The sequence below is a fragment of the Empidonax traillii genome, unplaced genomic scaffold (genome assembly GCF_003031625.1).
Source record: "Empidonax traillii isolate 1590-97213 ecotype Southwest subspecies unplaced genomic scaffold, ASM303162v1 scaffold873:size564455, whole genome shotgun sequence".
NCBI classification, from domain to species: domain Eukaryota; kingdom Metazoa; phylum Chordata; class Aves; order Passeriformes; family Tyrannidae; genus Empidonax; species Empidonax traillii.
Window position 1 is genome coordinate 28,768 of NW_020956066.1, and position 13,373 is coordinate 42,140.

The 13,373-nt window shown below is 43.9% G+C and overlaps 1 protein-coding gene across 1 annotated transcript in view; it reads left to right on the top strand.

The window, feature by feature from the left end:
* Window positions 1-12,756: 12,756 nt before the first annotated feature.
* Window positions 12,757-13,373, top strand: part of GLI3 (GLI family zinc finger 3) — a 205,957-nt gene continuing 205,340 nt past the window's right edge. Inside the window, exon 1 of the mRNA XM_027902424.1 lies at window positions 12,757-13,056. The gene's annotated coding sequence lies outside the window, so the exon portion shown is untranslated. The remainder of the gene's footprint in view (window positions 13,057-13,373) is intronic.

Genomic DNA, 13,373 nt, shown 5'->3' on the forward strand with positions numbered 1-13,373 from the left:
GCCAGAAATGTATACGGAATCTTCCTAAGACTAGACTAGAAATACTGTGTAACAGTCTGGGCCCAAATGTGAGTCTGTGAATGGTTGCATGTTTGAATCTTCAGCAACAGATGTAACATTTCTATATGATAAGAAAAACCTTAGCAAATTATGTGAGAAGGTGGGTGTCAGCTCAGTGGTTTACTCTACCTGCATTTCAAAGGTAATCCATTTGAAATATGATGAAAGGTGGACCATGTCCAGCCTGACACTGTTTGAAACACTTGTCTATACCCCATCTTTAAATAGCATAAGGGTTAGACGATGTTTCAAAGCAATCCCTTTCTCACAGGTCAGTATTGTAGGGAAGGATAACCTTGTTTCAGAGAAATAGGTATTTATTTTATTTTTCTTGGCAGCCCATTTGTTGTCATCAGGGTTGCCTTGGTGGAAATATTTTTTTTTTCTTTTAGTTAAGCAAACATTGTGAAATCTTCAGCTTTTTGAAAGGTAAGGCAAAATAGAATAAATTGTATATATTCAGGTTCATGAGTATTGTGTCTAGCAGAGTGGTACTCTGGTCTCAGTTGCACACTAAAGGAAAAACTCCAGAGGTAACCAAGACTGAGATTTTGTATGAAATCCATAATTCTGCATTCTTTATCAGGAAAACATTGCTGTTTAATATATTTTATCCATGAGGATGAGAATCACTCTGGGTCTCTTGTACAAGCCCAGACATTTGGGCACCTTTGACATTCTGGTGAAAATAAAAAACAAAAAAAACCCGAGGCCTCATCCCCTATAGAATAGAGGTGTTTCTCAGCTCATGAAATGCAGTCTCATTAGCAGCAGCTTCACAACTGACCTGGGAATAAGTATAAGGGAACCTGCTGAAGGCAAAGTAGTCCATGCCTATGCCCTTCAGCTCCAGAGAAACCACAAGTTTCTCTGAGGGCAGGACCTTGAAGTCCTTTATCTGACCCTAAACTCTAGGGGGGCGGGTAGTGAGGACGCGTGGCTTGCTGTTGTCTTTGGTTTTGCAGATGAAGGTATTATCTTCACTGCTATTGTCTTTACTGATTTTGTTGGAAGGATTGCTTTTCTCCCCTGGCATATGAGGCTGGGGCGCTGAGGCAGGCCAGCTTGTGGGAGTGCCATCCAGATAAGACTGCCTTGCTGCTAGTAATGAGGGAAATGATCAGGAGTTACGGCAGGGATAATATCTGCCCCTTTTGGAGGGTGTGTATCTGCCACCTATTACTCATGTTCCCAGTTCTGGTTAGCTTTCCATTTCTTGCTGGATAACTGGAATCCAAGACTAATTGAGAAGGACATTTTTCTTCACATTTATCTCCAGTTACCTTTTCTCCAGAGCAGATCTCATTCCTGTGATTCATGCCTTTGTCACGTGCAGACTCACCACTGCCTCACTCATCCCTGCCAAGGCCCCATCCCAGGCATATTTGGAAATGCTTACATCTGGGTTCCTTGCTCTCAGCACAATGTGCTGGCACTGTGAAGCCTCCTGCTTCCCTGAAGCTGGGCCTACCTGTAAGGATGACTCTTACCCTCTGCCAAGCATCTGCTTGACATCAGCAGCATTCCTCTGCCTCCAGAAGAGCCCTGGGGAGGAAGACACCTCAGTAAATCCCTGAGTTTCTTCCACCCTTTTGCTGCTAGCAGGCCCCATCATAAAGTTCATCTCTGTAATGCTTGAGAAGAGGCAAGGAGTTTTTGTTCTTCTCTGCAGAGTAGGAACCTGTTCTGGGGTTTTTTTGCTGTCTGGGATGCAGAAAGAGTTGCCACTGATTTGACTCTGTGTTTCAGTTCTGTGCTGTTCAAAACTCAGAGTCTGGAGAAGCTACAGCCTCATTTTGTTACCACAAGTCTCGACAGATTTTTCAGAAGATAGCAGACCAAATACAGGACCAGTTTTTGAAGTTTGTATTCATCTGTTCTTGCTGAAGGCAGCTTTCTTACTGATGTCTCCCAGACTCAGGCGGTAAAAAACAGTAGAGAGGCAACTGGATAAGGACTGTAGAACATGGTCCACTGACCTTCACCCAGTCAGAAGGGGCAGAGCACACAAATCAATCACCAGGCTTATAAAAAACTTACTGGAATAGCATCTATAAATGTATAATGCATCTATGACTCTGAAGCCAACACATTTTCTCCCTACTCCGTAGAAATTGCCCGGTTTAGACCATAAAGATGCGCTGCTTTTTGTGTGATATATAAAGAATATGGGAGCCCCCGGTGGTCCAGGGGAAAATTCACTGCACTGTCACTGCAGAGACTCGGGTTCGATTCCCGGTCGGGGCCCCTCCCCGGGTAGATGGAGCTCGTTAGCCCGTAAGGCAATCCATCGACGTCCTGAGGACCTCGCTGCCACCGTCCAAGCGTGCTTGGCCCCGGCAGATGAACTTCAGGATTAAAGGGTGGGCTCAGTTCCGCGCACACTGTGTCTCACCTAAAAAATCCAATGCGCAGGCTGGAAGGTGTAAAGACCTTCCCCGGTTCTTCGTTCGCGAAGAGACTGGCCATTACATAAAGAATATCAATATGAAAAGAATTTATGTGTTTTCCAAGAATTTTTTAATAAAGTCTATGTTCTCTGGCCATTGCTTCTCTCCTTTATGAACAGATATAAGGAGTGATACAATTGCATCAAAGATCATACAGCATAGGTAGATTGCTGGCTGTCTGTAACCTCCCTGAGTAGGCTGGGCTCTGGATGAAGGAACTTTTAGTGGTTTGGTACAGTCAGTGATATTAGACTGCTCATATAATAAGACTCAGCACATTCTCTTATAAAACTCAGCATGGTACAACAAATTAATCACATCTTGGCCTGCTAAATGGGATTTGAGGGGCATAACTGTAAACTAAGCTTTCCTCTACTCCGCCTCAGAATGTTTCATCCTCCATATTGCTCATGAGTCATGTCTTTCCCAAGCTCTGCAGATCTGAATAAACCCTGTTCTTTGCCTTACTGCACACAAATTTGGAAGATCTACCTTGACAGTTGGAAGTTTCTGTTTGTTCTTAGTTGTTTGTGCTTCTCCTACCTGGATGGAGGTGGCAGGTAGAAGCTCGCAGCTTTGTGGTTGGAACCGAAGACAGTAAAGATTGTGTCTTAGCCCAGTTTCCTATACAAACAAAGTTCACTCTGGTAGGCTCCAGTGTGTCTGAGGAATGATGTTATTATTGTGGTTATCACCTCGAAGCATTAGGCGTGTTTTTCAGCTATGGGAAGCTGAGGAATCTCATCTTCTTTGGGATTCTTTGGGAAGCCAGTACAGAGAACAAAGGACAGCTTGATTCACTTGCAGTAGTCTATGCAAGTGAAAAGTCTATGCTGTTGATGAAGTTTCGTGAGCACGTTTTTTTTTCATGTTATAGTAGCAGAAGCATTGTATGGGATACTTTTATCAGGCAAAGGTGGAGAAGGCAAACACAGAAGTGAGAGGTGAGGTCACTGGCTGCCCGGAAGGAACCGCAGATGGAAGCAAGCACTGCTTAGGGAGCTGACAAGTCAGAGCCCAGGTGGGCTTTGTCTCACCAGGCAATGCTGGAGCAGCCGGATGCCTGCCTCCTCCCGTGACTTCCTTGCAGCCAGCAAGATTAATTGGACCTGGATTTCCAAAGACTGATTCATCCACCCTGTCTTAGTCACCTGTTTTAGGAGCAATGAATTGCAACACAGGGACTGTCAAGGATGTCCAGATGAGAAGTTCAAACTGGACGATGAGCTTTTAGCCCAACAAAGGGGACCTGACATGACGTCTGCTCGCAAGTGTGAGTGAAGATTGAGCTCTTGTGAACGGTGGAGTTCACTGACCAAATGCTTTTATATACGTTTAGGTGGAGATAATATCATGGCTGTGAGTTCTTCATAAAGCTCTCATTGCTCACCAGGATAATTTTTATCTTGTTACTTTGCTTTTCTGTTTTCCATCCATTTGCTGATCCTAATCTATGTGTGGATCATAGAATGAGTAGTCATGAAGTTGTATATGGTGAAGGATGAGTAGAGGTCTCTGTCATCTTTTGATCATATTACTGTCTTCTGCTTATGAATTTCCTTTGGTTTATCTACGTGGGAAAATGAAAAGTACCTTCCCTTGATTCCTGTCAGCCTTGTTGAATTTTCCCTTGTGCAGCGTCCTCAGATTTCCAGTTCCTAGCTCAGGTATCCCGCTATATAATGTGGGGCTTTGTGAGTACTTATTTCTCTTTCTTTAAATTTGAGATCCCAGAATCCTGTGAGCATCATCTATCATACTGCCTTAACTACGTATTCCCCACCTTCACAGTTGCAACCCAAAATTTGCAAGTCTAGTGCAGTTTCAATTTCTGTAGCATGCTCTTCATGTCTGAATAACCAGAAGGAAATGAGGAGGTTTCAGTAGTATTTCAGTTGAATTTTAATCTTTTTGAAGGACATTTCGTGATGTATGAGAGTTAAATTCACTAATTTCAAACACTTTGATGTCTCTATTTTGATTATGTACCATGTGGCACCATGTGCATCATTCACCAAATATATTCAGAAAACTTCATAAAAATGGAAGTGGTTTGGTCCTGTTTGTGTTCCAACTAATGTTTGGAAAGGTAGGAAGAATCTGATTCTAAGTCTAGTTTAATAGTTCAGTAAATTAAACAAACAAATCCAAGGGCAGAATAAAATTGAGAGGATAAAATAATAGATCAAGGAAAAGGATAAGAACTCATCCATCTGCACTATTGCTATGCTTTTGGGAAGGGAAAAGCTGAAAGCTTACAATGAGCATAGGATAGGTGCACATTTATGGTATTTGGCATTCTTCCTTTGGATTGTCTTTCACCCTAAATGCATGTAAAATGACTACCTAGAACAATTCCTTGTGGCTTAGGATTTTTTTCTAGTTAGTTTTTGACTTTGAGATATTCTGCAAGCTTGTTTTTTTCTCGGTAGCTATTCATGGTGGTTACTTGAACTGGTGATGGTAATCATAAAACCATGGTTGGTCTCCACTGTAAAGTGTTCTCCTGCCCTTGATGGAACATTGGCCTTACTGTGCTGGGTAAATGTACAGATTGTGAAGTGATATTTCCTGCCTAAATACTCTGGTCATTATTTTCAAAACATGTGTTTGGCTTTGCCTTACTGGCTCAAAACTAAGGACTATATATCACTTCACATCTCACATTGTTTTCCTTGTCTGGTGTTTTCTTGGTTGGCCAATTTCTGGTCCGTGTCAGTACCAATAACAAGTTAGCACCAGCCTGCAATGTTTATTCAAGTAAAATTTCACAGACTTCTTGTTTGCTTGAGCACTACAGGACAGAAACCTTTTAGGTTCAAGCAAAATAATATGCAGCTCTTCCAATTTGTTACATATACTTGATACTGAATGGGTAGGCAAGGTTCATATTCGACATGACTGATAAAAATGTGACATCTGCTTTCACTTAAGACTTGTAGATCCCTGGCTGCCCAGGCTTGCTGAAAGACTCTGAAAAGAGCCAGAAAGTTCAGTTACTGTTAGTTACCAACTGGCACTGTATTTCTCTTGGGACTACTGGTGGTGAGGATTACAGCCAGACTAGCGCTGGGGATGGTTGGTTTGGATCCATGGGGCTCCTCTCCAAATTTCCAATTTCTGTAAATAGTTAGGTGTGCTTTTGAGGTCTATCTGCTTTGTCTTGCAGTCCAAGACCTCAAATCTGGATGGAGAGAGCTCAGCTTTACTGCATTTTGTCTTTCTCAATTTTGTGACCGATAAATTTAAAATATAGTACTAAAGAAATAAATATAATGATACTTTCAAGCAAGGGGGAGGGGGGGCATATTGAGGGAACAGTTGTGATCCTGGAATCCTGTGTTTGGTTGGCTCGTTTTGCTAAATGTACTTAGGCAAGGGTGTAGCACTAAGCCCTGGTAAAAGGAACATGGCACGCTAGTGCATATGTTTTTTGGCTTCTTAAGTAGCAGGTCCTTGCTTTTCTTTGAACAACACTGCATGAACTTAAGCTGCAGTTTTCTTCTTGCCTCCAACTGAGGGAAAAGCCTCCAATCTGGGAAACAGAGAGGTGTAATTCAGGTTGTTCCCTTGTGAAACACTGCAAATCTCCTGCTAATCAGTTCCTCCCGGGCTCTTGTGAATGTACTTCATTACAGAAGAAGGAAGAGGAGAACTCAAATAGTCTGACATAAATGACATGCAAGGAAAAATAACTACAGGGAAAATGAAAGGCTCTAGCAGCAATTTTTTATATGTATGTGTATTTGTACATGGGACTCTTGTCCTCTGTCGTTGAGAGCTGTGCACGCTGCTGGGTAACACACCAGCATCTTGATCTGCCGTGAATACCTCATCACCTTTCTGCTAAATTAACCAGACAGAGCTTGTACTGGTTTTACATTGGCTGCAGGGGAATAGGAAAGACCTCATCTGGTATAAATCCTGACTGTTCAAGCTCCTTGGTATTTTTTGATGTTCTGACTTTCTATCAACAGCATAGCTTTATACTGAAGTGGTGTGGCTTTTTTGATCCAGTCCTAGAGGCTATAAAGTGAGATTTAATGTCTGTCTGAACTGCAGCCTGATATGGGGTACGATGACAGGGGTAAGGGTGGGAGCACAGTCACGGGCAGTCCCTTCAAAGTATCGTCTGATGCAGCACATGCATTTATTTGATCAATTTAGTGGGTGCACAGCTCAGTGTCCCATTCAGAATGAGACTAAGCTGGCAACTGATATAGGCAGAGAGATGTGAGACAGAGATTGAGAGGGGTAGATACAGATAGATAGATCACATGAGGTCTTGGTGGATGTTAGAAAGTCGTGCCTTAGATTTCACTAATCTCAGATGTCTCCTGTCTGGATATCAAGTCTGTTGCATTGTATCTTACTGTAGGGCTAAGTGTCCACCAAGGACAGATTAAGGCCAGTAAATTGGCTGGATTCCTGACGAGGTTGGAGTCTGCATGCAGGTGGCCGAGGGAACAAACTAGCAGTTCTGCCCATGGAACGCCACTGGATTTACAGGGGCTGTTGTCACACCTTACCTGGGACAACTTTAACTGGGGATGCTCTACTAGTAGAGCACTAACATGCTATGAAAAGATACTGAAAAGTGCCTACCAAGTAGTGACACTGTAGCTACATAAGGCCAAGAGGAAATGACTTAGATGGTGTTTATCTATTTTTTCTATTGCCATTAAAACAAACAAACAAACAAACAAACAAAGCCCTGTATGTGCATTTGAACTAGGACAGTGGGCATCCACCAGCAACTGAAATAATTATTTAAGAGGCTGGCAATAAGTCTCAAGTCTGCAAGCTTTCCATGGTATTTGAGAATGCTTTAACTTTAAAATGTTGGCTAGTAGATTAAAGTCTTAGGGGAAAAACTAGTTATTTCCTAGAGGAGTGTCTGAATTCACCTCAGAATATGTCTGTCCAATGCACTGCATCACCAACTGGAAAAAAAAAAAAAAAGACATTTTGACGGATCCTTTATCCATGTGATATTCCCCTCTCCCTCCCCCGCCCCCTGACTGACACAGCTACACCAGGCAATGATAAAGTAGGGTTGGATATGCTAGGAAAAACTGTCTTTTTTTAATGATAAAGGTGATTTCATTCAAGGAACTGGTTTAAATTCTGCCAGAACAGTCTATATAAACTCCCGTTTCCTGGAGTAGGGCTTGTGATTACACCCTGCAAAATACTGCTAAATCCTTTCACGTGTAGTTCAATGGCTCAGACAGGAGAGAAGCTGAGACAATTCCCTAGAGAGAGGTTGAAAGTATCCCAGATCATTTAAAGAGGATGTTAATGATGATCTATCTAATTATAACAACCTAAATATCAGCACCATTAGCAATTTCATTTCTTATTAGAGCATGGCAAAAAGGAGATAAACAGATTATTTATGCTAGTTCTATGTGGAATCTTATGATTTTTGTGTCTTTATTGGATGTAGCCTTTTAGAGACACTGTGTTTTCCCCCATATGCTTCTTGCCTGATAATTAATATGTATAGGGTGTTTTTAAAAGCAAACACAGGAAACTCATTCTGCCTGGGTTTTTTTAGTGTGTTAATGGTCATATAAAAAATATTTCAGGCAAAACAGCACCATTTTAAATTCTTTGGAAGAAGAAAATATGCTTCTGAAGAATGTTCATAATAATGAAGTGTTTTTATACAAACATACACCTGAAGTCAGGGAGGGTAAAGGTATCTTGAACAAAACTTTGTTTTTAGGAGATGGAGAGCTGAGACTTTATATGTAGACAGCCCAAAAGTACAGAATTTTCTGCAGAAAATAATGCTCTTTTTTCTGTGTGTAAAACCCAGCTCCTTGCCTTAGTTTTCCTTCAGCAATTACAAAACAGTTTAAAAAAAGAAATATATGATCTTACAAGTAAGGATAGAAGGGGATAAAAAAATATTTCTGGGTTTTGATCTATTTAATTTTATTATACAGCATTCAGAAAAAACTAGTGATGAATATAATATAAATAGCTAGATTAGTTAGATTAGACATTCAGAGAAATAGCATGGTGGGAAAGAGATGATCTGCTCGAGTAGAAAGATAATCCTGATCACTGGGGATCAGTCCTTCTTCCACTGAAATCTAGCAAGATCCCCAGTGTTAGTAGAAGGAGAAAGACACAAAGCTTCCTTGCTACGGACCACCAGGACAAAATATGAATATCAAGTCTGTGAAAGGCTACAACAAGCATCCTTAGAAAATTTAGGCTCTTGAGTGAGGGTTGTTACTTTGAAAAATTTGGATATTTGCTGATAAATTTCCAATTTTTTCAATGGCAATAACAATAAACAAAAATCCAAATGATGAAAGAATCTAAAGCTACTACTTTACACAATGTGCAGTGGTACATCAGTTTACCATTTCTTTCAAAACTAAGAGATTCCACCCAATTAGTTCTTTCCCTACTTGGGCCCCATCCCCTTCGCTACACCAATTCCCTGTTAGTATCTGCTGATAAGGTTTTTGCCCTGACATTTATATCCTTCCCAAACGTCGTCACCTCTATCAGCTCCTCATCCCACCCGAGGCCGTGCACCTTTCCCTGTGGCCCCAGCTGCAACTTCTGCAGACTTTGAGGATTTTGACACAGATTTTGACCTCATATTCCTCTTTTTTTCCTAACCACTTACCTCTTGAGACCTCTCTGCTGGATGAGGCAGCCATGGAACAAGGGGGATGCATAGGTGGGAGCAAAATGCACTGGCCAAGTTCTCTTGTGATGGATATTGCATAAGTGACCAGAAATTGGTGCCCTTGCTCCCTATTCTAGTGCTCCACCTGAGGTTGCCCCTGTGAAAACACAGCAGACCTGCCCATTTTACAGAATTTATTTAAATAAGGTATTTGCTGACTGGCAGAGAAAGTGACTGTCTCAGCAGCTTTGTCTGCTGGTGGGTGACACCTGGATAAACAGCAATAGTTATGGTCCTTGAATGCATCCAGAGGAGCATTCGCTGGGTTTGGAGAGAAAGTGGAGGGTGGCGCAACTGGGAATGGTGATAAGACTGGATCTTGGTGTGACATGATGTCTTTTTGTGAGTGGAGTGCCTCTTTCTTTTGACTGTGCTTTCCTGGAACAAGTGGTGCAGCAAAAAGGGAGCACAAGCTCACAGCCTGGAGGCCTCTAGTTTTCAAGTCATAGGCTGAGAAGAAGTGGTGACATAAGGAAGGCTGAATAAATGCACAGGTATCATAGATGATATGACTTATGGCAGAAATGTCCTGTGGTTGTGACATATTCTGTCAGAGAAGTGAGTTTTGGCACTGCTCAACAGGTCTTCTGCAAAAGCCGATTCCTGCTTGCAGGGAAACATTATAGACAAATCTCAGAGGTCAGTTTCTCTTGGAGGGGCAATCCAGATGTGTGGAAAAATCGTTACATTTTATTAATTTGTAGTCTTTGTCCTGCTATTGCATCTTTCAAGTATGATTCCTCTGAATCAGACATGAAAGATGCTAAGAAAGGCACCTCCCTGAACAGAGCTGCCCGTTTTCATTTTGTTTAGCTGAAGGGTCCTGGATTCTTGAAGCTTCTTCTATGCTCTTCGTTGTCAAGGTGTGGAAACACATTGTGTTCCAAATGGCAAATGTCACCCACTCGACGTTTGTTTTTATTTTCTGCTTGGCTATTCAGACAGGCTCAGACAGAAACCTCGGTTGTTGTTTCTGTGTTTCCCTTCTCTCAAGACTTTCACTGCTCAGAAATGCATCGGGAATCTATTTTTCATAAGTAAGGAAAGCTTTAAGCATATTATCGGCTCTGTAGTTTATAATTTTTTTTGTCTGTCTTAATGTTGATGTGAGTTGAGTGTAGAGAAATGTTTGGGATTCTTTTATCTTAAATCAGAAATAGGTGTCTTGAACAGAACTGGTATGGATCATATTAAAAAACAAACAAACAAACCAAAACAAAGACAAACAAGCAAAACAAAACCCCAACCCCCCAAAAAATAAATATAAAATATTGTTTTATGACACAAGAAGATGTCCAAACACACAGGAAACAATTTCTTCTTTAAAAAGTCTAAGAGGAATGCTGGTTTGAAGGGCCAGCCTCAACTTAAAAACATGCCCCCATTTGAGCGTCTTTTCTACCTATTGTTAAAACCAGTATCTTAACATCAGCAATACTGCATTATAAATGGTTAAACAAACAGGATTTTCCACATTAATTTGTTTCTTTTAGAAAGTAACGTTTTATATGTTGGTTAATTTCCCCTGTTGCTTTTAAGGGCTTTCATTATACAAAGACAAAAAAAAAAAGTTAGAGAAAATTGATTGCAAAAGTTGAAAGGAATGGGCAATAGGCAGAAAATGAGAGAAGGGTACCATGGGCTGAAGGAATCATATTGCTCTTAAACAGATCTGTAAAGGGACCAGAGGTTTGCCTAATCATTCTGTATACCCCCACCCCCCTGGTATATATAATATGTACCAGGGGCTGGTAGAAATGCTACCTATGGTGCTTACATACGGTGGTATATATAGTACATATATCTAAAACAAAACATCCACAGTACCATATTACTATTATCAGATATTATGAAACAGCTACCATTTTCCTCGAAATATGAGACTGGAGAAGGAACTCTTACAAGGCGACAAAATTTGGAAGAATTATCAGCTCTTTATATTTGTACTCAGATCCTGCTGTTGCACACTCTTCCTTCCCACGCAGCGCTGTGCCTGTCAGCTGTTTGGTTGGGCAACCAGGGGCTGCTCATTCTGAGCAAGGGCAGATTTTCCCATTGGTACGAGGTGAAATTGCTGGCTACGGAGTCGTGGCACCAGGTCACACGCTGTCATCCTGCGTCCTAGTGCTCCCCTCTAACTCCCCACAGTGCATAGGAGTCAGGCATCCGTGACCTGCTGGCCCAGATGTTCATGGCAGCTTGGATGATGTGCACCTCTCACAAACCGTGAAAGCTGCTGTGTCTGTCCTGAAAGTCAGGGTGTGCTGACCTGGTGCTGTAAAACCTGAACAAATAAGTCCCTGGGACTGCCAGAGCAATTAGCCTTATCATGCCAGTGACGTCCTTATATTATAGGCATCTCCCCAAAGCTTCTTCTTTGCACCCAGAGAAGATTTCTAGGTAAAAGAAAGCCTGAAACAAACAGTGAGTCTGAGGAAATTTGGGTTGAAGTAGTTTTTGCATCAGGCGAGAATGCTTTCTTTTTGTTTCTGAAAAAAACTCGTTGACCAAGTCACCTCAAACCACAAATACCTGCAGCTTTGTTTTGTAAGAAAATTAACATTTTCAATGGCGAAACCAAGGGATGCTTTATGAAATGCATGGCATCAAAAGCCAGTTTTTCATTTCCATCTAGAAAAAGGCAAGGCGTCTTGTCAGGATGTATCATTTCCCGAAGGATGGACATATTGGAACAAATGGCATCCTAGTTCTGCTATTTCTAAACCGCAGTGTGCATTGCTGTGGGAGATCTGCCCGCAGGGAGCCCGGGGCGGGAGGAGGATGGAGATGCAGGACAAGGAGGAAGGCAGCGAAGAGCCCTGTTTTGCAGAGTGAAGGCCAGAGGAGCCCGGCAGGGTGCTGGGGAGGCTGGCAGGTCGTCTGGCACAGGAGGAGCAGACGAAGGCATCACCGCCACCCTTCCCCTCGCCCAAGCACTTGTGTTTTTTCTCCGAAAGCGCTGTTTTTCAGTGTCACATGGCTTAAGTGAAACTTTCCTTGAAGTCCTCCAGGCAAGTCAGCCCGCGGCGCCAGAACAAACGGGAGCCCAGAAGCCGCAGCATGCAGCGAAAACCCACCCAGAGGGCACGTTTTCCCCGCAAAAGCCCTGAATTTTTGGGGGGCGGGAGAGAGGGGTATACAAGGCATAGTGCGCGGGAAACGGGGCTGCAAATGCAGGCTGAGCTGAAGGATGGATCAGGAGAGGAGGAGGAGGAGGAGGAGTAGAAGCAGAGGGAGGAAGCCCGACCCGAGGCGGAGGGGGGCCGCTCCGGGGGGCCCGTCGTCGCCCCGCGCTGCCTCCCGGCTGTGGGCGGGGTGTCACCGCCCTCGGGCCGCCGCCGGGGCGGGCCGGGCCGGGCCGGGGGGATGGCGGGGGAGGAGGAGGAGGAGGAGGAGGAGGAGGAGGAAGGGGGGAGCGGGGGTGTCATGCCGAGAGCGCGCGTCGCAGCCCGCCAGGCCGCGGCCCGACCCGCACCCCGGGGCGCAGCCCTCCGACCTCCGCCGCTCCCCCAGGACAGCGGCCCCGCTCCCCGCCCGGCCCGGGGCACCCGCAGCCAGCTGCGTCCCCAGCGGGCGGAGGGAAGGGGGGAAGGAGAGCGGAGCCCTCTCCACCGCTCAGAGGAAGGGGAGGGAAGGGGGAAAGTTTAGCGGAGGGTGTTTGAATCGGGAGTTATCCCTAAAGAGCCTTTCCCCTGCTCTGATCCAGAGGGCAGCGCCGGGAGGAGGGGGCGGCGACGGCGAGCAGCCCTGCAACATCTGTAAAACTTGAAGGAAGCGGTTGAGAGGAGCGCGCGAGAGGGAGGAAAGCGAGAGGGACAACTTTTCCAACACGTGAGTATCTCGGCGCGATGTGTTTGTTCCCCTCCTTCGGTGGCTGCTCCGATCCAAAACAATGCGGGGCGGCGGCGGGGCCGGAGGGGACGGGGCGGGACAGAGGGGTACCCCCTTCCCTCCGAAAACTGTTTGGTACCAGACGGTGGATTTCTGGGGGTATTTTTTCCTTTTGCTCCCTCTCTTCTTCTTCTCTTTCTTTTTCTTTTTCTCCTCCCCCCCGCTCTTTTTTTTTTTGTTGAACCAAATCAGAAATGTCAGTCAGTGCGAGTGAGTCAGAAGGGATCAGATTACAAGATCACTGAAACTGATGTCGG